The sequence below is a fragment of the Macrosteles quadrilineatus genome, unplaced genomic scaffold (assembly GCF_028750875.1).
Source record: "Macrosteles quadrilineatus isolate MER2022 unplaced genomic scaffold, UCM_ALF_1.0 Scaffold_4__1_contigs__length_99947679, whole genome shotgun sequence".
NCBI classification, from domain to species: Eukaryota; Metazoa; Arthropoda; class Insecta; order Hemiptera; family Cicadellidae; genus Macrosteles; species Macrosteles quadrilineatus.
In genome coordinates this window covers 56,061,834-56,086,126 of record NW_026542597.1, presented here as the reverse complement: position 1 = coordinate 56,086,126, position 24,293 = coordinate 56,061,834, and positions in this window count along the sequence as shown.

The following is a 24,293-nucleotide window of genomic DNA, read 5'->3' as shown; positions in this document are numbered from 1 at the left end:
TATTTGGTTTTAATTTTCACCTTCCGCTTCAGCGCTGTTATGAAATAAAGTGGTTTGAATTGAGCGGGTTATCATATTTCTCTTTCGTCAGTTTTTTAGCGAAATCCCTTAGAAAATCTTCCAAATCATCGAATCGTCTGCACCGACGGAATTCTTTATCCAATAAAAACCGTAAAAACTGTAAAATGTATATTACTGTTAGTTTATATAACTACTAATTTAATACATACAATCATTATACCATTGTAGTACAGTGAAGGTCAAGTACAGCGTGATCACATTATTAATTTTTAAAGTTATTGTCAAAATTTAAAATCAACATTATACGTACAGTATTAACATTACAAACAAAATATCACTTAACTTTATAACCTCAAATGAAATATATATATTCTCATTCCAGTTATAAATATAATGATGTGAGGAGCTAAAACTTTCAAATTATCTCCATACGAAAACTAGATAATGAGACAGAGCATGGGTTCTTGGTCCCCGAGATAACTGGTTCAAATTCTGTCAATCAACAATGGTTTAAACTATGTGATAATGACATCTAAAATTGGCCTTAATTAATTTGTGAAATATTCATAGAACCTAGAATGCGTAGGTAGGGCAAAAGTAATCTCTATTCTACTGGTATGCAGTATTTAATAGATAGAAATAAATAAAAAAATTTTTAAATTTTCTCTGACAAACTGAAGCCATGTGCTTTGTTGGTGTTGCTCAGTTCCAGGGATGTCGGGTTCAAATCCCACGCTAGTGTTTTAAAGCTAAACTGAGCTTTTATCTGAGGTTAACTGTGTTAACTGTGTAAAGTACTGGACTGTTAATTTACAAAGCTGAATAAGTTACACTGAACTGAAATGAATTAATTCGTCAATGTGGTATGCTATTGTTGAATGAATGTAGGAGAAAAAATAACTCGCAGTTGGAAAGTGCAAAGTAAAATAGCAACTTCAATGTACCCTTGACTGGAGCCTAAGCTCTCCAATAGATCAATAAAAATACCCTAAATAATTACTTTATATAGAGCGAAATATTTAAAAATAATGATCCTAAGATTAAAAACCCAGTGCAAGTTAACGCGGAAAAATATAATATGTTTTGAAATGGTTCACATTCTTTATACAGGAACTTGATTTGGTCTATTTAATGAATCGAGCCCCAAAAGAATACGCCAAGAGCCCCTTTGTAAATTATACATTTTTAATACTGTGTAATGTACACATACGATGTATGATGTTATGCTTATTCAATCCATTTTAGATTGTATGTGCTTAGTTTTTTTATATTCCACTACTGGTAATCTTTATAGACGTATTACAATGGTTTTAAGAATAAGAATATCTTCATTGACGTTACGTACAACATTACAATAGACTTGACGTTGTACAAGTATTAACTGCTAAATGTGTTTCTTAATAATACCATTGACCAAGCATTAGGTTAAAGTATATTTCATCAAACCTTGTTATGAAGTAGGGGCCAGATTTAATAGAACTTATTTAAACAATAAAAAACGATATTTTAAATTGTAATGATAGAATACAGTTTAATTATTTCGTAATTTTAAAAAAACAAAAATTGTTTACACTATATTTCGTACTTAATTTGGTAAATGTTCACAGTCTGTACATCCATTTGATAATGTTTGTGTTTCGAAACAATGTCAAAATAAATTAAATCGAGGGGTTTTCTTTGAAAGCAAATCCCTTCCTGGAGTAAAACATTGTCCATGGATGAAATGTTTTGAAGATGAAGTAATAAAAAGACAAGAGATTATTCCAGGTGAACCACCTCCCCGGCAAATGTCTACGCCTCATAAATTCACGTTTATTTGGTCAAAAAGCATGTCATTATAAAAATCTGCTGAAGACCTGGATTTTTTGTTTTAAAATTTAGATTTATCTACTAATAAGAAAATTTCTTGCGTTCTCCACATTGTATAAATATCAGTATGCCTACCTATGTTTCAATAATCAATTTGAACTATGTTCGTGGGTGCGTTTTTATTCATCACGATCGCTCTATATAGAAAGAAAAAAATAACGGGTTTAGGGACTCTAAACTAACAAGTATTAGAGAAGTATTTAGAGATGAAAACTGATTACAAAAATTCAGATGTTCAGCCATCAGTGTTTCTAAAGCTAGAAACTGTAATTTGCCCCCATTAACATTAAAGGCTTTGAAAATGCTACCATATCGGCACAGTGATATGTGAAGCATGTTCGGTTCACAAGGGATTCCATCTGATACACAAGGAATGCATAACATCCAATCGGATATCTCGGTGATGTAGGGCCTAGCGTTGTCACAACTCTATCCCAGAAGTCGTATCAATATCTTGATGGAATTGAGTTTGTAAATATTTTATTTAGTCTCTATATTTTTGTTAAGTCTAACCACTGTGTCAATAGTTAATCTTCATAAACAACGATCCGTAAAAAATCTAAAATAGAAGACGAAATGAAAAACGTTAATCATATAAACTAACAGCCAGCGTCACTTCGTGACTTCAAAATCCGTGATATATTTGAATTAATTTACAATTTTCTATTGCAAATCATATCTAAACACAAAATATAATGTAAGTTATTTTCTTCTGTACATTTTACACAAACATTACAATTATAGGGTTATAACAAATAATGTTCCTGATTTTGATTATAAGTACAGTATTACTGGGCTAGTTGTTTTACGACTATTCGGTACCATTGGAAAGAAAAAATTCATTGAGTTTCATTTAAATTGGTTTGCGTGCATAACAGCTGTTTGTCAAGTCAATTGTTGTAAGTGTTGTGTAACAGCTGGATTTGGAAACAGGAAAGCTTATTGTTTGGTGGGTTACCAAATCTTTCAATCTGTTTTTTGGTGTGCAACGACATTTTAGAACCAGGTTTAATGAAGATACTACTAGTAATGTGGACAGACATACTGTATTGTCAATGGGGCTCAGAGAACCCACATGCTTACATTAAGCACGTCCGGGTAAGTTACTGTGTGCTGTCGCTTACAACAAAGTGTACGGACTTTTTTCTTCATTGAAAGACCGGTAAATGGCACAATTTTCTTGGACATGGTGACAACATGACTTCTTCCGCAATTAGAACAAGTTTTTGTAAATTTCATTCTGTAATTAGATGGCGCACCTCCACATTACCACTTGGATGTTATAACTGAACTTAGCAATGTGTTACCTGAGAGATGGTCACACTCCTGAACTGGTCTCTTAAGATCTCCAGACATCCTCTTGTGATTTTTTTCTTGTCATCATCAAAGATTACCTGTACACGCCACCATTGCCAGATAGCATACCTGAGATCCGGCAACGGATTACCAATGCTATCTTAACAATGGATCAAGACACTCTGATCAAAGTATGGCAAGTGCTTGACTATAGTATTGGCATCTGTCGTATAGCAAGTGGTTCCCATATTGAACATAGTTCTATGAACCTGGGACAAAACGTTTTGAGTTTTATATGAGTTGAAACCATACTTTCTTTGTATAACAAATATAATTATATTTTATGTGCGATTGGAACCATGAATATAATTTCTAATAACCCTATATTTTACTTGAATTCGTAAAAAATCACCAACTGTAACGATAACACCACTTTCGTATTGTTTTTAAAAATTATCATGGCCACCTTCTTTGATATAAACGAATGTACAGTAAACTTGAAAACGTTCAGATGATTGACAACAGAACTCAGCACAAAATCTCAAGCTTTAAAAGCCGAACGAAGGGCTTTCGCGGGATATCATCCAAACCCGCAAAAGGCACATCTAGGAGATAAGAGTTTTCAATTTATACCCAATATGCCTATAAAAATAAATATTTAGGGGTCGATTTGCTGAATGCGAAAATCCAACAAATTCTTTTAATAATACGCGTATAAATGCTGATCTAGAAAATATCTCAAAGCGGTGTTTCAACATTAAACACAGAAATAAAAGGGAAAATTATGTTTATTTACATAATACAAGAAGTTGGTTAAACTTTTTCCACAGTGTGGGTGGTTGGAGTGCACTGGAGCGACGCATGGATGACTAGAGGCGGTTTAATTATGGACACTTTTAACAGTCAGAATATGTGTTACATTAGAACGGATTACATAATTTTCTACTAACAAATGTTTTACAATATAATATTACAATGTTGAAACCTGAAAACCATTAATAGGCTGAATGATGGTAGTATAGCAGAATACCACGAGTCCGGCGGTAGATAGATTTTGGATAAATTCGTAAAACTTAACTTCAAGACTTTTAGCAGATATAATATGTATAATTTTGCATGTTAGTGCAGCTTATTATACTCCCCGCAAACTTTCGTGGCGGCTGAGGGATTAGGACGGCCGGGTAGTGGCCCCGTGTCGTAACACTTCGGCCCAAGTAACACTTCGGCCCAGTAACATTTCGGCCCGAAACCCTCAGATGTGGCCTACGGTCGAACTCTCTACCTGCCCACTAGTAACACTTCGTCCCGGTGCACTGATTTCGAGCACTCACTGAAGCGGCAGTAATAGGATCGCTAATCCTGTGGTGATTTCGAGCATGGGACCTCCAGGTCTGGAAGGACAATGCATCTAATTGTTCATTGATGAAATACCTTAACATCTATCATTGGTTTTGGATCCTAGGTAGCCTAAATAGATGTTCACAGTCTGAGTTAACAAACACGATTACTGTATTATAAATTTAAGTAATATGGTTCAATTTTGTTTTTTAAATTAAATTGTGCGTGTGAAACCATTTTTAGGCATTTTCAAAGAACCAACATTAAATCTTTTGCATACTGACCCCGTTGCAAGGCATGGGTATAGTGCCTAGTTGTGAGTACCTATAAATGTCTAAATCCAAATTTATTCGAACGAGTTCGTGAACAAGTATGATCTGACGATGGGGACGGAGAACTATGGTGGTTTTAAAGTGTAAATTTGGGTTCCGTTTCCCTATTACTCTTTACACAATTTTCAAAAGTATTTTTGTATGGTTAACATTTCAAATTATTCAAATTGAAAATTGATTCAAATAATTTAATTTATACGACAAAAATTCGAAACATCGTAAATCTAAAACTCTCAAGTTATTCTTTTGCAGAATAGGTTAACTGTTGTAGTTTGCTTGTTTTTGGAAATATTTGATCACTTTAGAAAAATTGATTTATTTCATCCTAAGCTTTTATTATTTTACTAAAAAACCCTCTAAATTACCTTTCCCGTGTCAGAAAAGTACTAAGTACGCGTTAAACGTAATGGTATCTAAATAGAGAATAAATCTGACATGTTTAAGGAGATATTTAAGTGTGAATGGAATAAATATTTGTTTATTTAACAATGAAAAATAAAATCCAATGTGGATGAAATTTGCTTAGTACATACAGCTTAGCTACGTACGTTGTAAGGGACACACCCGGAACGGCAGCGGTATGCAGCGTATGACTTTATTACAATAATGCTTAAGACGAGGCTTTCTGCGACTTCATTTCCATCCAGCTAGCATGCCAGAAACCACAGAAAACGTACTACTATAACCGGACAAAAGATAACTGAAATATTAAGTTTTTTGTGTAAAAATAAGGAAAAAATTAAGGGTTCCCCGACTAACTTTGCCTTATTTTAACACAAAAAACGTAATATTTCAGTTATATTTTGTCCGATCTTTTTGATCTTGGCATCGTTTGATAGGAAATTAAAAATGTTAAAAAAAGTATCGTAGACATTTTTTCATAGAATTAGCCGTTTTTGAGTTATTTAAGTTATAAAAATTCAAACGGCCGCCATTTTTAAATTTACAATCGGAACAACTTTATTATTTTTTCTACTATTGGTCTTGTGCATGTTAACATGTTTACCAAATTTAATAATAATCGAATAAAAAACTTCACAGATAAAAATATTTTTGTATGGCGGATATCTGGGTAAATATGCATTTTCGGACATACCTTTCCATAAACTTTTTTCTTCCTTTTAGTATGGGGATTCATTTCCCAAAGTCCTGAAACGTTTTTTATGGGCACCCTGTATATGGACAAGGATGATACGTTTTACCCACCACAGATCTGGGCAGCTGCTTTTGCTGAGCTTTGTAGGACGACCAACTCGTGCGAGAGTTTCCACTAACGCTGCAACATGGGTTGTGCGTCGTCTCATCCAAACATTTTTGTTTTCATGAAATATTTACAAAGTGCCAAAACCGAAACGTACATACGACTGAACAGTGCGTTGCGCAGAGAAGAAGCAAAGCAAAGGAAGGTCGCCCTAGTACGGCAAAAGTTTATCGATTTGAAACTAAAACAACTGAGGGACTCGCACGTTAATTTGTTAACTTTTGTCAAGTGTGTAGACCACAAGGTCAGGAAATAAATGTGGTAGTTTGATTTGAATTTGTTTCTCATCTTCCCCTATTTAATCATCCAAAGTTCTAGGAAGGTCAAATGCTCGAAATCACCATAGGATTAGGGAACCCATTTTTGCCGCTTCAGTGCAATGCTCGATTTCACCAAGTTTTGGATTTTCGTGCTCGAAATCAGTGCGCCCCTTCGTCCCAACAAAATATTTGACAGGTTAGGTTAGGTTAGGTTAGGTTAGGTTAGGTTAGATTAGGTAAGATTCCACCGATTCTCCGTCATGTGAGGTCATGTGAGGATGCAAGGGGTGACGGTTGGGCGACATTCCACCAGAGGGTGGTTGCAAAGTATACAGGTCATGTACCTCTTACTACCTGAACTGCGTTCCTCAACCCTTGTCAATTTTTCGTCGGGCCGAAATGTTACTCCATTAGCTTATTTAATCATCTGTAAAAGCGAGTGGGACGAAGTGATACTGTTTTTCTAAGAAATTTGAGTTTGGCCGAAATGTTACTGGGCCGAAGTGTTACTACATCCAGCCGAGCGAGGGCTAATTAGGGGCCGGGCCACTGATGTAGTAACACTTCGGCCCAGTAACATTTCGGCCAAACTCAAATTTCTTAGAAAAACAGTATCACTTCGTCCCACTCGCTTTTACAGATGATTAAATAAGCTAATGGAGTAACATTTCGGCCCGATGGTTTAACACCCGGCTGCACTGGGTTTTGACCATGAGTCAAGCACTAGGCGTAATGCATAGATGATAGAGTTATTGTATATCACCATAAAGTGTATTAAATAACGTCATTTTTGTAACCTGCATCAAATAACAAGAAAATTGAGCCCAAACACGAAATAATTACGATGATTTTAAGTATATACTTGGTTTTAAAATAAGAGACAGTTTTTAGAAAAAGGTACATATTTAAGGTTACTGTATTTACAAACTATTTACACTACTGTTTACTAACTATTTACTATTTACAATTATGTTCAGAGAATGTCGTCCAAAGTTAAAATTAATAAATCTTAAATAATTAAAGAAAAAAACATCACCAAATCTACTCAATGTTTAGACCAAACTTTAATTGTATTCATATATAGATTCGAACAACAACGGCATGGTGCTAACAGATATCTCTTTTCAGGGAAATTGTTTCAGCTCCAGCTCTTGCGAGAACCAACAAGTCTATGTATATAATTGTAAATAGTTAGTGAACAGTAATGAAAATAATTTGTAAATACTCTGAGATACATATCTTGATCTGAAAACTGTGTATTATCCTTTAAAAATGTGTAGGTTTGTACTTGTTAATATAGAAAATATTTTGTAACACATTCAGCTCATGAGTGGATCTGGATAACATAATAATAAATGGATTTTGAACAGTATTGTGAATAGTTTTTAAATTGTCTAAAATGTTTATAATTTTTTCTATGATTTTATACTAAAACAAAGTGTAGGCCTGTTTAATAATATCGTAATTATCCTTTTGTTTCACATTCATCTCATATAAGTTTTTAAGTTTTTTTACCATCAATATATACGGGACCTAAGCAATTAGGCTATAAATAATGCAATTCAAGGGCTAAAGGCTCCTACACCATTTGAAAATAAATTACTAATTTATTGTTACTCGTTTTATTTCTATTACTGTTATTCTCTTCATTGTATATTATTGTTAATGCCTAGCACAAAACACAATCATTAACTGTAGCTGTCAAACTTTATCTTTGTAAATTGGTGTATTGCCGTTGGTAAATAAATAAACAAATAAATAAAATGAACTAACGCTATGGCAAGAGAGGAGGGATATTTCAAACCATTAGCAGTTGTGTGTGATTAAGTTTGAAACTTGTTAGTGGAAAAGTGGTGGTGGTTAAGTTTTAGAAACCCTTTGCTTCCAATAAAAATATTTAGTAACTTGATAGAACTGGATGCATTGTTAAATTAATTTTCTCAAAGGAGTTGGTGTAGGGTGATACGTAAAACGACATAACGGAACAGGGTGGGTTTAAACCCTAACTACCAGTTGGTTTACTGTATTCTAGAGATGTTCTTCTTCCGAGTAGGCAGATCGTTTTTATTCTTACTGCTTAACTAGTCTCTACACTCAAAACTAATATAATATTTATTTTATGTTCTACAATGGCAATGACACCAATAATATTATCACGGATTGTTGCAGAGCAAACTTAAGTGCTACAAACAGCTGGCAGAATGACTTATTTGATTCCCCCACTGACAACAGAGAAAGTGTCACAACTTCGGTAGTGGTCTCAAGTTGGACTCGTGATTGATCATATCAGACGACAATGTTTGATTACAAACAAACTTTACCAATTTAGTGAAAATACCCAGACTGTGAACAGATGCGCTTCAACAAACACTGAATATTCCTATTTAATACGAGTGATTTGTTCAATAGTTTTCATAAAACACTGATTACCTTCGTCAAGCAAAATGTATTTTAGAGAAAAATTGATTGTAGGGGGATTATCTTAATTTATTGAATGTCATTCTCTCTCAAAAATAGTTCATTCCCTTCTACAAGTTTTATAAGGAATTATACAATTGGTGCAACAGTTGGTGTTGAAAATTAGAAACGCACTTCTTGAAAGGTTAAGTAGCCTACATTGAAATATATTCTTCCTATTCACTTATATGAGCAATGTTTGCTTGTATATTTGCTTGGACAAAGATCACGAAAACAACTTCATAAATGTCCTTCAAATGTTGGTCAAAACACGTGTTTACTGAAAATAAATCTGCCAACAAAAATAAAATACGTAAAAAATTAGTAAATTGAAAGTAATTTTTTTTTACATTCGTGATATGGGTTGCTAAGTAACCATGTTGATTAAACAAAATGACAAGGAAAAGGTAAACAAAAGATTTGCAACATGTGTTTATAACAAGACATCCACAGTACACCAGCAAATATCAAAATACAGTACAAACGGAAAACATAAGTTGAGCAATAATAGATTACACTGAAGATACAGGGGTAAACAAGAGACTCTCCAGCTGTCTTATTACTAACTGTCCTGCTGTACATCAGACATGAACATCTAAGTCTCAAACATTGTATGATTGCAGCGTTACTTGAAAATTAATGAATAGTTTGACATAAAAGTAGAGATATGTTTTTAAATATGTGTTACGTAATAGTTCCATTACCTTGAGTGGCCCCCGGGGTAATGAAAATACAATTTATTTTTTTTTTTAAGAATAGAGAAACTTGTACAAAATTATTTATACCTATAAGCATGACTATTGGATCTATAAGTGATGTACAAAAATTATAATCATCCTAAAAATATTGTAAGCATTTGTGTTCCAACATGAGCCTATGCTGTAAACAAATATATCATATCAATTTCTAATCTGTATTTACCTATTTCTTTACTGAAATAAATTGTAATGATTCGTTTTAGTGATTTAAAACATGTTTAAATTAGGGGGGAAAGGCCAAAATAAAAAATGTAAACCAACTCTGACAGTAAATACGTCAAAACAATCCAGAAAAGCACTTAGAACAAGTAACATGAACATTAAGCACTTAACCTCTATAATGGCTGTCAACCGCTTATCTGTGGCTTACTCTTGACATTGTTCATTACGATAATGAAGACTCAATGAGTGAAGTGTGACAATCAAGTGTGACTCGCTACATGATGTGGTTGACTGTCGTGATGGAGGGGACATTGAGGATCAACAACTGTTGTCATAATGATTACTAGGTAACAGGAAACATTGGGTTTATTCTGATTTCAAACTATATTGATTTATAGGTATATTTGAAATTAAATTACCTGATAAATAGGGTATGTTCCCTTGTTTTAACTCCGAAACCTTGTTGTAGAAAAACGTAATTAATGGATGCCTTGTAAAGAGTTCAATGACATTTTTCTCCATCTAATACAGTGGAATATGAATATAGTTTAACAAAAAATGTATTTGCAAAAGTAGTGAAGGTTGCTTTTTTTCAAATGTTCTTCCAATTCATAACAGCCCCGAAATTTAAGTGAGAGTGTTAAAAATACTCAAGCAGTCAGAGGAAATTTTTGTTTTAAGGTCAAATGCTATTTTTATGTAACCTATACAAATACAGTCCACTGTTTATAGACTACATTTGTAGACTTGGATTGAATCTATTGTGTTTTGTATTTAGCTGATGACGTCAGCGTGGGGGACTGTACCAGACAGCTGGTATTGTATAAAAGGAACAAACTGTTATAGACATTATGTAACCATCCTTGACGTAACGTCATAACTATGATAGCTAATGTAGAACCTAGATGCTATTGAAGGGTAATTCTACACTTTGTCACACGATATATTTTTTTAATAATTGGTTTTTTAATGACTTCCAGGAAAATACAATATTATTCATAGTTACGTGAAATAAAAATATTGCATCAGTTATTTGTTTAATAATGTGCACTTTAACTTTTAGTTCTTTGACAAAATGGGATGTTGCTCTATGAATCGAACATTGATTGCACAATCTTAAATGTTATATTCATACGAACTTAAAAGATCAAACGAAATTAATTTAATATTTTATTTTATGATAACTAAAATATCTTTGACTATTTCTGACATTCAACTACCCACACTTTACTTTTTCCCATGTTATTTTATATTCATATAACATTTAATATTAACTCCCTCGTGTGGATTAACGTCCGCACGAGTGAGTACTACGACTATCTGTAGTACCACGATTACTAGAAAAATACCGGTATGGATCATAAACATAAACAAATGACGTTTTTGGCCCGAAAATAAACATTATTTAACTTTGCTTAAATGGGACTGCCAAAACATATGTTGAATGATATTAGTACAGGATTCGGGCCAACAACGTAATTTGTTTATGTTTATGATCCATACCGGTCCGGTATTTTTCTAGTAATCGTGTGTAGTACTATCCGGAAAATTAGACCAATTCGTATATACCAAGGCAAAATGTGGTTCGGATTCCACTATAAACTGTAGGTCCCTTAGTTGCCATTAGCTGTATGGGCTATTAATTAACAGCTGTGTCTAAGGAATATGTCGGCCTTGGTCACTAACAAGACTACAAGATCGCGCCACTCACCCTACACTCATCTCCATTCATTCTTGGCTTAAAATACCTACTTTGTATGGTTGTCATTTCATTGAAAAATATTAAAGTATTTGATATTTTAATTACAAAATAGATCCAGTACTTCTTGTGTATAGTTTAGCTGTTGCAGAGCCAACTATACAAAATAAAATAAAATTCCCTTTACAGCTGGGATATACCAGTTATACCTATGTATATAAATATGAAATAAAAGCAAAGAATATCTTAGTTAGTCAATATTTGAACGCTTGTTCATTTAACGAGAGAGTTCATTAGGTTCGATATAGATCCAGAACAAACAACCGTATTTAACATTACGTAAGGTGAGGCAACGAAGCGTACTGTTCCCCATTTTGACCTTTCAAGGCCTTAAAAGTAATCAATTTCAATATTTATCATATCGATAAAAACACTCCTTAAAAGGTACTATTATCAAGTTATGCTCCACTTCTCATTTTCTTCTATCGGTTATGTTATTCTCGTCAACGTATACCAATAACAAAATAATTCGTAATTGAACTTAAAAAATAGTATACCTCATCTTTACAGTTTTAGAAGAAATTTATTTGCCGAATAAAACAGGATAAAACACAATAAATAATAACTTCACTTCCGGTATGATACCGTTTATTAAAGTGTGGTTAAAACCCTATTTTCATGGACCGTCTCATCTCTTTTCCACTATCTGATTGTGATTGATAATTTTTAAAACGTTTTTATTAGGTCGCTTTCTTGTCCGCTACAAATTTTGCAACCGATTTTATACTAACTTCCCGATGAGCTAGGGACTTGAAACTTGAAACATATCTCACAAATGGAAGACAATGCAATATTATACAATTTAATTTTCATATTTCCCTTGGGCTACGCCCCATGGGCTTGTTTTTATTAAATCGATTTCTTGCAAATGTTGATACTTCCCGATGAGCTAGAGACTTGAAATTTGAAACATAGCTCACAAATGGATGACATTGCAATATTATCTATATAATTAATACGCTACATGAAACTTTGTCGGTTGAACTCCTCCGCCATTTCTTAACCGATTTTATCCATTGACGTCTCATTGGAAAGAGCGTGTCGCGTAGATTTGCAAACTGGCCTTACATTTTTGAAAAAGTCCCTTGGGCTCTGCCCCAGTGGCTTTGAAAGTTCCCATGTTATCCTTATGAAGAACATAATTGTTTACATTTTGATCAGCTATATAATTTAATTGCTGTTATTTATTTTTCAATTCATGAAACGCATTGAGTACGGATAGCCTAGGGTTCACTACAATACTCGGACAGAATACGATTGAATCGATCTATCGTGACTCTGCGATATTTCTTTCTTACTGAAGTCGAATCGGTTCTGTTCTATGACGACGGAATCATCGTATCGTATCTCGTATCATTTAATTTTCATATTTCCTTTCGGGCTACGCCCCATGGGCTTGTTTTTATTAGCTCGCTTTCCTACAAATTTTGATATCAATTTTAAACGATGTTCCCGATAAGCTAGAGACTTGAAATTTGAAACATAGCTCACAAATGCATGACAATGCAATATTATATCATTTAATTTTCATATTTCCCTTGGGCTACGCCCCATGGGCTTCCAAATTTTTCATGTTTACATTTTGAAAGGATGTAAATATATCAACTAATTTAAGTCAGCTGTAAATACTTAAATTTGACAGTTCGAAGAGCAGAGGTTAAGAGGTACAGGTTATGCTCCAAAGAGATTCTTTATACAAACAAACATTTCAAAATAAAGATAAACAATCTGATTGCAGGTATCAAGGTGTTTGTAAATAATGTCAATTTTTGTTTATTTAGTATTCTATAAAGTAAACAATAAATATTTCGAGTGAATGCATTGCAGAGAAATTCCATAACAAACTATAGTTAAACTATTATATACTGTGAGTTTTCGGATTAACGAACTGTAAACATGTAATAATATCAATTATTTGTGAATATTGCATGATAACTCATATTATGGTCAAGGAGACAGTCACCCAACGCAAGCGACGCCTAGAGAAGGAAAATAAAAAGACTAGTTAAGCTTCAACAGGAATCGGAGGTTTTTAATCGGAAAGACTGTGTCAGCGTCAGGCCTATGCTCAATCCACGGTTTATTGGAAGGAGACAGCCTCCCAACGCAAGCTACGGTTAGAGAAGGAGAAGAAAAAAAGACAAGTTAAGCTTCAACATGAATCGAAGACTTGTAAATCGGCAAGATTAGCCAAATGGCGTAAGCGAGCTACGCAGGTTTGTAAATCGGCAAGACTACTACGTCAGCGTCAGGCTATGCTCAACGGGAAGTTGATTTCCATCCAACCAAAAACACTTTTTGTGACAAGTGTTGTGATATCTGGATGAAAAAGTGCTACCCTAATCAGGTTATGAAACAATGTTCTATTTCACCGGAGCCATACTTGCCACCGGAACTTTCTGCTAAAAAAGTGTTGCTTGCCTACCATAGATGCAATACGCACTTGAGGAGCTCAAAGAGTTATGCTCCATCCAAGGCGTATTGGAATAACTTACTTCCAGGTGATATCCCGACTGAAATTTTGGTACTAACTGAACCAGAACAACGTTTGCTTCAGCGCATCATTCCGTGCCTCAAAGTGATAAAATTTCCAGGCAGGTTTGGTCAATATGGTTTCAAAGGGCATGCAACTTTATTTGCTCTTGATATCTTTGAAGTCAGTGAAAAGCTGCCTGAAATGCTTCCTCGGTCGAGCACAGATACAGGAATTGTTTTAGTGAGTGAAACTCTGGAGAACCTTAATGTATCCAGAGATTATACCATTTCACCAGATCATGTTTACAAGGCACTTGATTGGCTAATTGTAAATAACCCACTATATAAGGATGTAAGAGTCAATCGGTTTGCACGCTTAAATTCGCAGGATGCCATCAGAGTTTTTCCAGCTCAGCAACAACAACCTAATGAACCTGATGACCAAGCTACTGATGCTTCAACTCACAGTGCATACATGCGAATTAATGGTTCATCGCGAATAGTACGTGCTTCCTGGAATCAAAGTAATGAAGAAATATTTCAATCCCGACATGCTGGACACCCATGTTTTGCAATGGTTGTGGCAAATTTAGTTCGTGCTTCCCACATGCCTCTGTCTTAATCTGATATAGATGCTTGAAATATATTTAACATGCACACACATTAAAACTAAAAAGTATAAAATAATTTATAAATAAAAAACTTTTTTAAACAAAACGTTTTTAAACGCCCTAAAAAGTAGAAAATAATTTATAAATATGTTGAGAGAGTATAAATACTTGTACGATTTAAAACGAAAAACGTTGGGTGCATGCAATTAATTGATAATAATACATTAGTTCAGTAGGTGAAGGTAATTGTAAACTATCTATTGCATGCACCCCACGTTTTTTGTTTTAAATCGTACAAGTATTTATACTCTCTCAACATATTTATAAATTATTTGTAAATTATTTTCTACTTTATAGGGCGTTTAAAAACGTTTTGTTTAAAAAAGTTTTTTATTTATAAATTATTAATTATTTTTTTGACATTTTTATTGAACTAAGGGATCAGCTGTTTTTAAATTACAATTTATTCACATTTGACAATTTGAGAAAGTTGGTTAGCATCACTGATTCTTTGAAAGTAAAGTTTAGAAATAAATCAAACGTGAGAGGGCGAGGCCCTAAATGAAATTAGCCTTTCGCTTATTATTCGCTACTCCGCTAGATAGCTTTAAAACTACACCTAAATCGAAAAAAAAAACTGTTAAGTAGGGCGTGCGAAAAAGTGTTGTAACATAGAATCCCCTTACTGTATTAAGTGTAATGTGGATGGCTTGTTATAAATCCATGTTACAAGTCTTTTGTTTACTTTGACCTTGTTATTTTGTTCAACCAGCATAGTTACTTGGCAACCAATAACGCCAATGTAAAATTTTTAAATTTCCAAATTAATTGAGTAGCGAAGTGCGAATTTTCCTTAGGTAGCGGCTGTTGTCAATCACGTTTTTTGGCCAGAAATAAATTATCAACAACATTTGAAGAAAATTGTCGAAGCCGTTTTCGAAATCTTTGTGCAAGCTTGCAGACAGGCTTAATTTGCTCATATAAGATGGATAGGATATTTAGGAGAATATTTGATAGAGAGTTATTTTTACTCTCCAACTTTACATTACGATTGGAAACATACTGAATGAAAATTAAATTGTATTGACTGGGATGACTCACTAATAATAAAGTTTCATTAATTTATTTACTTAAAAATTATAATCCTGAAAATTAAAGCCTATCACGATTCAACGGCATTTTAGCTTGTGACCATAATTTACTTATTTAAAATAGACTTTTCGTTAAGCAATCGTTTTACAAAATATTGATAAAGCTCAGTATTTTAGGCATTGAATTGGTAAAGCGCATTGTGAATGCGTATTTTGTTAGATAACAACAAAATAAAGGCGAATAAATGTCTTTGTGAAGGCAAAGATTTTGTCCTTTCAATGGAGTTGTATAACACATTCAGAACTGTCCTCCTTAACAAATAGAATTTGCTTCTTTGTTAAGCAACAAGAATAGCTTTTTTGCATTCTTTGTGTAGAGAGAAACGGAATTAAAAAAAAATGTATTCTGAATAAAAAAATTTAAAATGTTTTAAGTATAGTTGCAAGAATAGGAAGAAGAATAATTTATAGTTTGTGTGTAGGTGTTGTCAAAAGAATTAGATAATAATATTTTTCACAAACAGTGTGTACGAAAAAAAAGTAGTTTACTCAATGCTTGTTACTTTCAAAATAACACAGGGATTTAACAGAAAACTTTTAATATATAGGTCTGCCTTGGCATAAACTCAAATAAAAGTTACTAGGCTTTTAAATCTCGGTAAATAATACCTTTATAATACACTAGCTGGCCCGGCAGACTGTCCTTATGTGGTTTTATGGCAAATGCTCGGTCATTTTCAAGTTGAGCTCGTTCGCTGCGCTCACTTGCCTTCGGGTTAGCTCGTTCGCTACGATAACTCGCCTCCAGGTTTAAGTTCGTTCGCTACGCTCACTCACCTTTTGGTTACAAATTAGCTGTTGTCATAAATAAAAATAAAATAATAGTACTGTACCCTGTTGGTAAACCTATTAACTTTTTAATGCCATTAAACATCACAATATCAAATTGTTTAGTTGAACCAACTGTTCTTTAATTTCATCTATATATAAAATCCAATGTATGTTTGTTTGTATGTATGTTTGTTTGTCCTTTATGGACTCCGTAACCGCTCGACAGATTGTAATGAAACTTTCAGGCATTATTAAGCATTATTCGAGGATGGTTTGTGTGAAGTTTGGTGCAGATATGTCAAAAGGGCTCCGCCCCAGTGGCTCTGGAGTTTCCCATGTTAACCTTATGAGTACTCATATTTGAAATGGAATTAAAGAATCTTAACAGCTGGTTCAACTAATCAATTTTATTCTGTGATGCTCAATACATTATAAAGTTAATAGGTTTACCAACAGGGTGCATCACTATATATATTTTTTTAATTTATGACAACAGCTAATTTCCAACCAAAAGGTGAGTGAGCGTAGCGAACGAACTTCAACCTGGCGGCGAGTTAGCGTAGCGTACGAGCTTAGCTGAAGGCAAGTGAGCGCAGCGAACGAGCTCCCTCCTACAAGTGAGTGAGCGTTGCGAACGAACTTCAACCAGGACGTGATTGAGCCATGCGACGAGCTCATCTTGAAAATGAACGAACTTTTGACATTATACCACATTAGGACAGGACGACGTCTGTCGGGCCAGCTAGTTTAAATATAAGTACTCATAAGGTTAACATGGGAAACTCCAGAGCCACTGGGGCAGATCCCTTTTGACATATCTGCACCAAACTTCACACAAACCATCATTGAATAATGCTTAATAATGCCTGAAAGTTTCATTAAAATCTGTCGAGTGGTTTCGGAGTCCATAAAGGACAAACAAACAAACAAACATACATACATACATACAAACAAACATACGTTAGATTTTATATATATAGATAATCGTGTCCAGGACGTCAGAAATTACGATGTATATTCACACGATAATTAACAGCCGTGTCTAAGAAACATGTCGGCCTTAGTTACTAATAAGACTACAAGATCGCGCCACTCATCCTACTTCACTCATATTTGGGTTAAAATACGCACATAGTGGCGTCCCCATCTTAAATAATTGAGATAATTGATAATTGAGTAGATTACATGTAAATTGGTTTACGATGAACGATGTCTGTTTGGAAAACATAAAAACTTTTTCCGTCTAAATTTGATAAACTGGCTATGAAAAAATAAGCTGCTATGTAAAAAATAGACTGACTTAAATATCTAGCAGTTTGAAGAATGTAGAAAGTATATACATATATTTGGAGAAGTATGCAAAGAGAGCAAAGCTAATACTCGAGGCGGACGAACGGTCCAGACTGTTTGAAGTTCCATTGTAGGCCTTGAAACATCTGTGTTGCTTGTCTTTTTGTACAAGAATATTCTTGTCTTCAGTTCAGAATATTTACTCGTCATTTATATTTATGATCCCTTTCTTCGTTCCGTGCATATTAAACTCACACATGCTGTTGCATTTCTAATAATGTATCTGTAGTCTGTCAACTGCTCCTCCAGTTTAAAATATGGACTAATTGATCGATTGTTAGACATATTACTGTAGTGGTTTTTATTCAGAACTGGTGTCATGTTTCTAGGATCTAAATAGGTTTGTTGATATAAAATGTAACTATAGATAACTATAGATTGGTTTAGTTTGTGCAATTTATCTAATTATTTTGAATATTTGTTGTGTTTCTATACGATTCGTTCAGTTCCTCTACACCTGTATTTGTTGGGTCCATTCAACTATTCGTTTAACTAGGCCAAGGAAGTGATTGTTTCCAATTTTACTAATAAAAACAATTTAATATTTTACCGTCGAAGCTTGTAATAAAACGAGAGACTAGTCTAATTATATCCAAATCTAGTGTGGAGAGCGATGCCTTTGATACTGACTAAGGTATGTTGTTTCTTTAGTCAAATTAGTGTAATTCCAATGATCGAGGACCTTTAGTAACACGACTCAAAAAGTTTCTATTAAAGCCGAGGACCCAAGTTTCCAGGTGTGTGAAGGCATTTAGTTTAAGGTAAACGGTAATTAGTGAACTTGTACAACTTCTAACCTCGGTTATCTCATGTTGAGAAACTTGTACTTTAACAAGGCTTCGAACTAAAACATATTTTACTATAAAATGTAAAGATACCTCATATAATGTGCCTATTGTAAAATAATATTGGCCTATTCAAGTGTAAACAACCCGTGAGTCAAGAATACAATCTATTTTCCTGAAATTTATACTGTATACAAGCCTAAACTCAAACCCATTAGGAAATAGTGAACTTTCTATTAAGTAGTCGATAGAAATGAAACCCAAGAAATTTTTGTCTAGTTTCAATATTTATTAAAGGTGTGGTATGAATTCCCTTTTTATTTGAAAAATATCTCATTCAGAACTCATTCATTATTTAGGTGAAAGTTATGTCGTCTTCAAACATCATTAGAAATTACAATATTTAAAAATAAAGTTTAACAAAGCATGGCTATGACCTTAATGGTACGAAATATTGTAAGGGCAGCTCTCTTCATAACTCTTTGTTCAATATAATTTGCTAAGTCATAAGAACAGTTTAACTAATAAAAAATACTGTATTTCTGATTAAAATTACAAATAAATAGTAGTTTTCTGTAAGAGCAAATATATTTACTAATTATCCACTTTTGAACATGAACGGTATTGCAAATCAATAACCCTAAATGTAATTTTACGGGAAAATACCTTTAGGTTGAATACACCTATTCAGTATTAGTTTCACAAAATTAGTAAATGCAACATGCACCCAATGTCGCCTGTATTAAGTAGGTACGGTACACTAGATAACACTTCATGGTAAATGCCTCATAAATACAGATTGACCTGAGGCTGGTTTTATATCGAGCATGTTTTGTACCAAGTGTTATTTTAGGGTTTCAACCCTGTTCCTCTCACACGGGTAGCTTTCTTGTCCATGGTTCCTATCTACAAACTAAGTTATGAAAGTTATTTCAATGATAAGTATAATAGTATCCAGAGTAGTTTATTATCTCCAGTATTATACTAGGGGTGTTGCACGAAGGGTATAGTGATTTATTTCAATAGTATATAATGCAGACATTTGCAAAGATACACATATATACACACTAGATACACTATAAACAAAATATTAAAATGTTTCACCGTCATTGACAGCATTTTCAAAGGAAGGTATGATTTTTCTCTTCAAATCATACCTTTCTTAGTAGAAAATGCTGTCAGCGACGGTGAAACATGATGTTTTGTTTTTAGTAGTTTTGTGTTTCTTGTGCCAATCTGGATTCTTTACCAAACAGCTATTCCTGCTATCCTCGCACAAAATCCTAAAAACATTGTGCTCAATGTTACATCTTCAAAACTGTTAAGAAATTGAAAGTTGTTACTAACCATGACAAAGTTGAGAAAACCATGAGGTAGACCATCGATGATTTCTAAAGTGACTGGATTACCGAGTCTTTTGAGTTTCTTGGCAAACTCTACACAATCATCCAGGCATGGGTCAATTTGCAGAGTCTGAATATAAACATCAATCTCAGCATGGTATTTGTCAGTAATCAATATTGTTTGGTTATTAAACACTTACTCACTTCACTTACTAAGACGGACGTTTTTCGTATAGTTTGTAGCATTTAGTGGAGAAAGGGATGCCCAAATTGTGCATGCGCACAAGAACCAACCCCCTTGATTTTGTTATTTTGTACAGTCATCACAATTAACAGACTAATTTTAATACCAATAACGTCTTTTGCGACTCTAAATGTGTTAAGCTTTTCCCTCATTCTTAACTACCTGCCATTCTAATTGAATGACATCGTCTTTACTTATATTAAGCTTAATAAAAGCCAGGAGTAAACAATGGAGGGGGTTGATCTGTGTAGCTTTATTACTGACTAATCTTAGATGTTTCTTTAGCCAGGATCATTTATTGAAAGCCCAATAATAAAAAAACATCAGTTTGGCCGCTTAGAAAGCGACCACCTCGTCCTATCGTACCTATCGTACATTAGTACCTATCGCATTGGTTAGCATTAGCGTGCAGGTCGTTTTCTAAGCGGCTGAACTATAGTCAAGAAACAAGCCTGTGCACAGTTTCCGTATGATTTAGTTGAGGTTTAATCATGTTTTAATGTTATTCACATTTTTGTTTCAATAGAATTTGGTTACTAAGGGGGACCTAAATTTAAACTATTAATATGAAATTGGTATCCATGGACCCAACTCATTTTCCTACCAGCCGCCAACAACTCCAGATCAAACAAATTTTTTCTCTTGAGATTCTTCAGATTTTGTAAGTTTTTTTTTGTTTTTTAGCAATGTTGTTTGAATTGGGTATGTTAGTCTTAGGTACGATATTGAGGGAAGTATACAGAGTGCCAATTCCGCCACTTCCACCTCGGCGAAGGGATGTTCCGACCCCCCTGCCTCTGGTACTTCAACCAATAGCGTTCCGACGGCTGCCTACCCAATCTGCAACATTTGCCAGAGGCGGCTTCTGGTAGAGGTAAGGAACGTGCTGCAGGATAAGGAAAACTTACAATCAAAACAAAACTAGCAGCATGCAGCACAAAAATGGAAATACTGAAACTGGAATACGGAAAATACTAAAACTGGAATACTGAAAAACTGAAAATGGAAATACCAAGAAACTAACAGAATGGAGGTTACTTTTGGAATTTCCCAAATAAAGACAAAAACAGAAGCTCAAACAAAAAATACGCAACCAAACATGCGTGTGTACTATGATGAATGTGACAATATTTTACCCATATGAACACAAGACATTGAGGAAGAAGGTGTAAATCTGTACTTTGAACATGGAAAAATCAGGAATTGTACAAGAGAATTTACTTGAATGGGGCCACTAGGCACCATCACTGTTAAGCTTGCTACTGAAATAAACGTTTTTGGATTTTGAAGAGTTGATTGTGAAATTGTTTAATTTATAATAGTATTTCAGTATTAAAGACTGGCTAGGCGCTTGGCCATTTGATAACAAGTAGTCATTGTCTCTCTACCATTCTTAACAAACTGTATTTTTCAAGTGATTAAATTACAAGGATGGTTTAGCAGGGAGGGATGTAATGAATCGTGTAAATCTGACCCCTGTAATAATTAATACCCCCGCCGCAGCAAACCTGCAGACTAAGCGGATTTCCATTTGCCTGACTGGATTTTCACTAAAGTGTCTCCTTAAAATTATCACATTTATTCCATATTTAAATAACATTATTTTAACGAGTACTTAGGTTTGCTGCAACAGGGAGGGTAAACGGTATTTTTTTGTAAAATGCATTAGTTTTGTATGAAATGAATGCATTTTCCAAATTTGATCAAAATATGTTCATAAACAAGCAAACTTCAACAGTTTACTTATTCTCCATAAGAATAACATGGGAATTTTAATTTTACAGATTTTTGGAATTTTCTCCGTAACCATTAGGCGCATAACAACGCTTCAAGTACTAAATTATTTGTTTTTTTAAGCTCGACAAAATAGTTTGGAAAGAAATTGCTACATTTTAAGTTTTTAGGGTCAAAATGGGAAAACCCAATTTTGACCCCATAAAACCCCCCATAAACCCGTGTTCCCATATTCCGATCATGCTGGTTCGCGAACTCGTTCGAATAAACGTAGGTTTACACGTTTGTACCAAATTTCATCAAAATCGGATGATTATTGCTCGAGTTATCACGCTAACGGACACATATATAAATAAATAAATAAATATATATATATATATAAAGATTAAACATTAATAAACTTAGTACCCAAGTAAAATTATTTATTAAAATATTTACTAAATTTTTATTTAAATACTGATTTAAATTTATTAAATTATTTTAATAAATAATTTTACTTGGGTAATAAGTTTATTAATGTTTAATCTTTTTTTTATATAGTAGCCCTATTTTTCATATATATATATATATATATATATATATATATATACAGTATATATGAATTTGAACGGATGGTGTTTTTGGTCTCTAGGGACCTCAAAACGAAAAAGTAAATTGGTCCCGGGTCCAGGTCTTACCATGAGCACTACGGTAATAGCTTATTCCCTATAGGGGAAATTCGCTAAAAAGTGGCAATCGTGACTGTTGAATTACTTTTTAGAAAAAATTAAAAATCAATGCTTTTTAATTCTTTTAAAATTATTAAACAAATGTAATCTATTAAATATTTGTCAAAGCTTTACTTTAACTTTACAACATCCAGGTCATAATTATTGAATGTAATTAATTGCATCGGGAATTACGAACGTAAAATCAATTTCCTGGTTTCAACCTCAAATTATTTAGAATAACGATGGCTTTAAACCCTTTTTAATGAACGGTCAACGATAATAGACCGCAATTTATGGTGATTATTACAGTACAATATTATTATTACAAAACTATGAACAGTAATGAAAAATAGCAATGTATAATATTCTTGACACTATTTGTAATTATGATAATGAAGGCTTGACAAGAAGGATGGTATTTAAATAGTTCGTAGTTTTCAATAGTTAAAAGGCTAAATTACGAGCGGTTTCGTCATGTTTAATCTTTGGTTATTACTTTAAATAACCAATTAAGTAAATAAACAATGCCGTAGAAGGAAATGTTCAAAATGCATCAAACTTTGGTGGATGAGATGGAAATCGAACTCGTCACTTTCTAACTAAAGTTTAAACATTGGTACAAAACTCTAGCAAAACTCTAACAATACAGAAAATCGCCTAAGAAGCAATTATTATCTGAAGTTTTCTGTGGCTATGATCTAGGGCTAGTCATTGGATATCGATCATGTTATATCTGGATTCCGCGTGATGATTTGAAAGCCACGTCAAAGGGAATGTTGTAATAGCATTAGTGAATAACCACCAATGCAGACGCTTCGTTTGTGTTGGTTTACACTACAAATATTACTTAATACAGAAAATGTGACCTTATCCTAACTATATGGTAATGCAATTGGATTTTTACAATTGTAGTTAACCAGTTAGCTATGAAAATCTTCCGTAATTAAAGTTGACCTATAAACATGTAGTAGCTTGTGCCGTGCAAAGTATATTGGCTTACATTGGAATAACGTTCATCTCAAATAGACCCGACTCAAGTTTTCTCTAGTACTATTGTACTTAAAACTGGACAGAGAGATTTGCGATATCAATGATCTGAATCTAATAAAAAGTTGATGCTCCAAAAATTTTCAAGTTTCTCTGGTTCTTTCCGGCAATGAATTAAGGACCAAAAGCTGATAATCCTAACCTAACCACTCTTTTTACTGGATGGGTAGCCTAGAGGTTAAAAGTGCTTGCATAACTATCAAAAGTTCGCGGGTGCGCCGTAACACTACATGGCACTCCCAGCGGTGTACGCCAGAACATATGATAACCGCAGCACTGCTGTCGGTCTATGTTTAATTATTTTATGTTTTATTCTTTTTGTTTAATTCTTTTTGTCTATGGGTTTACTAGGACATCTTAAATCCCACCTCGACGTAAACTGCTGTCACCAGCCATATAACACAATAGCAGATTAAACTTGCATATGAAAATATCGGAAGCCAGCAAATATAAGAAACAAATGGCGTAGAATCACAACTGGATAATCACACCTATCTGAGCTGATATAGAGGGCTGAGGACCATCAAGAATTGAGGAATCAAAGACAAAGCAGGAGTTG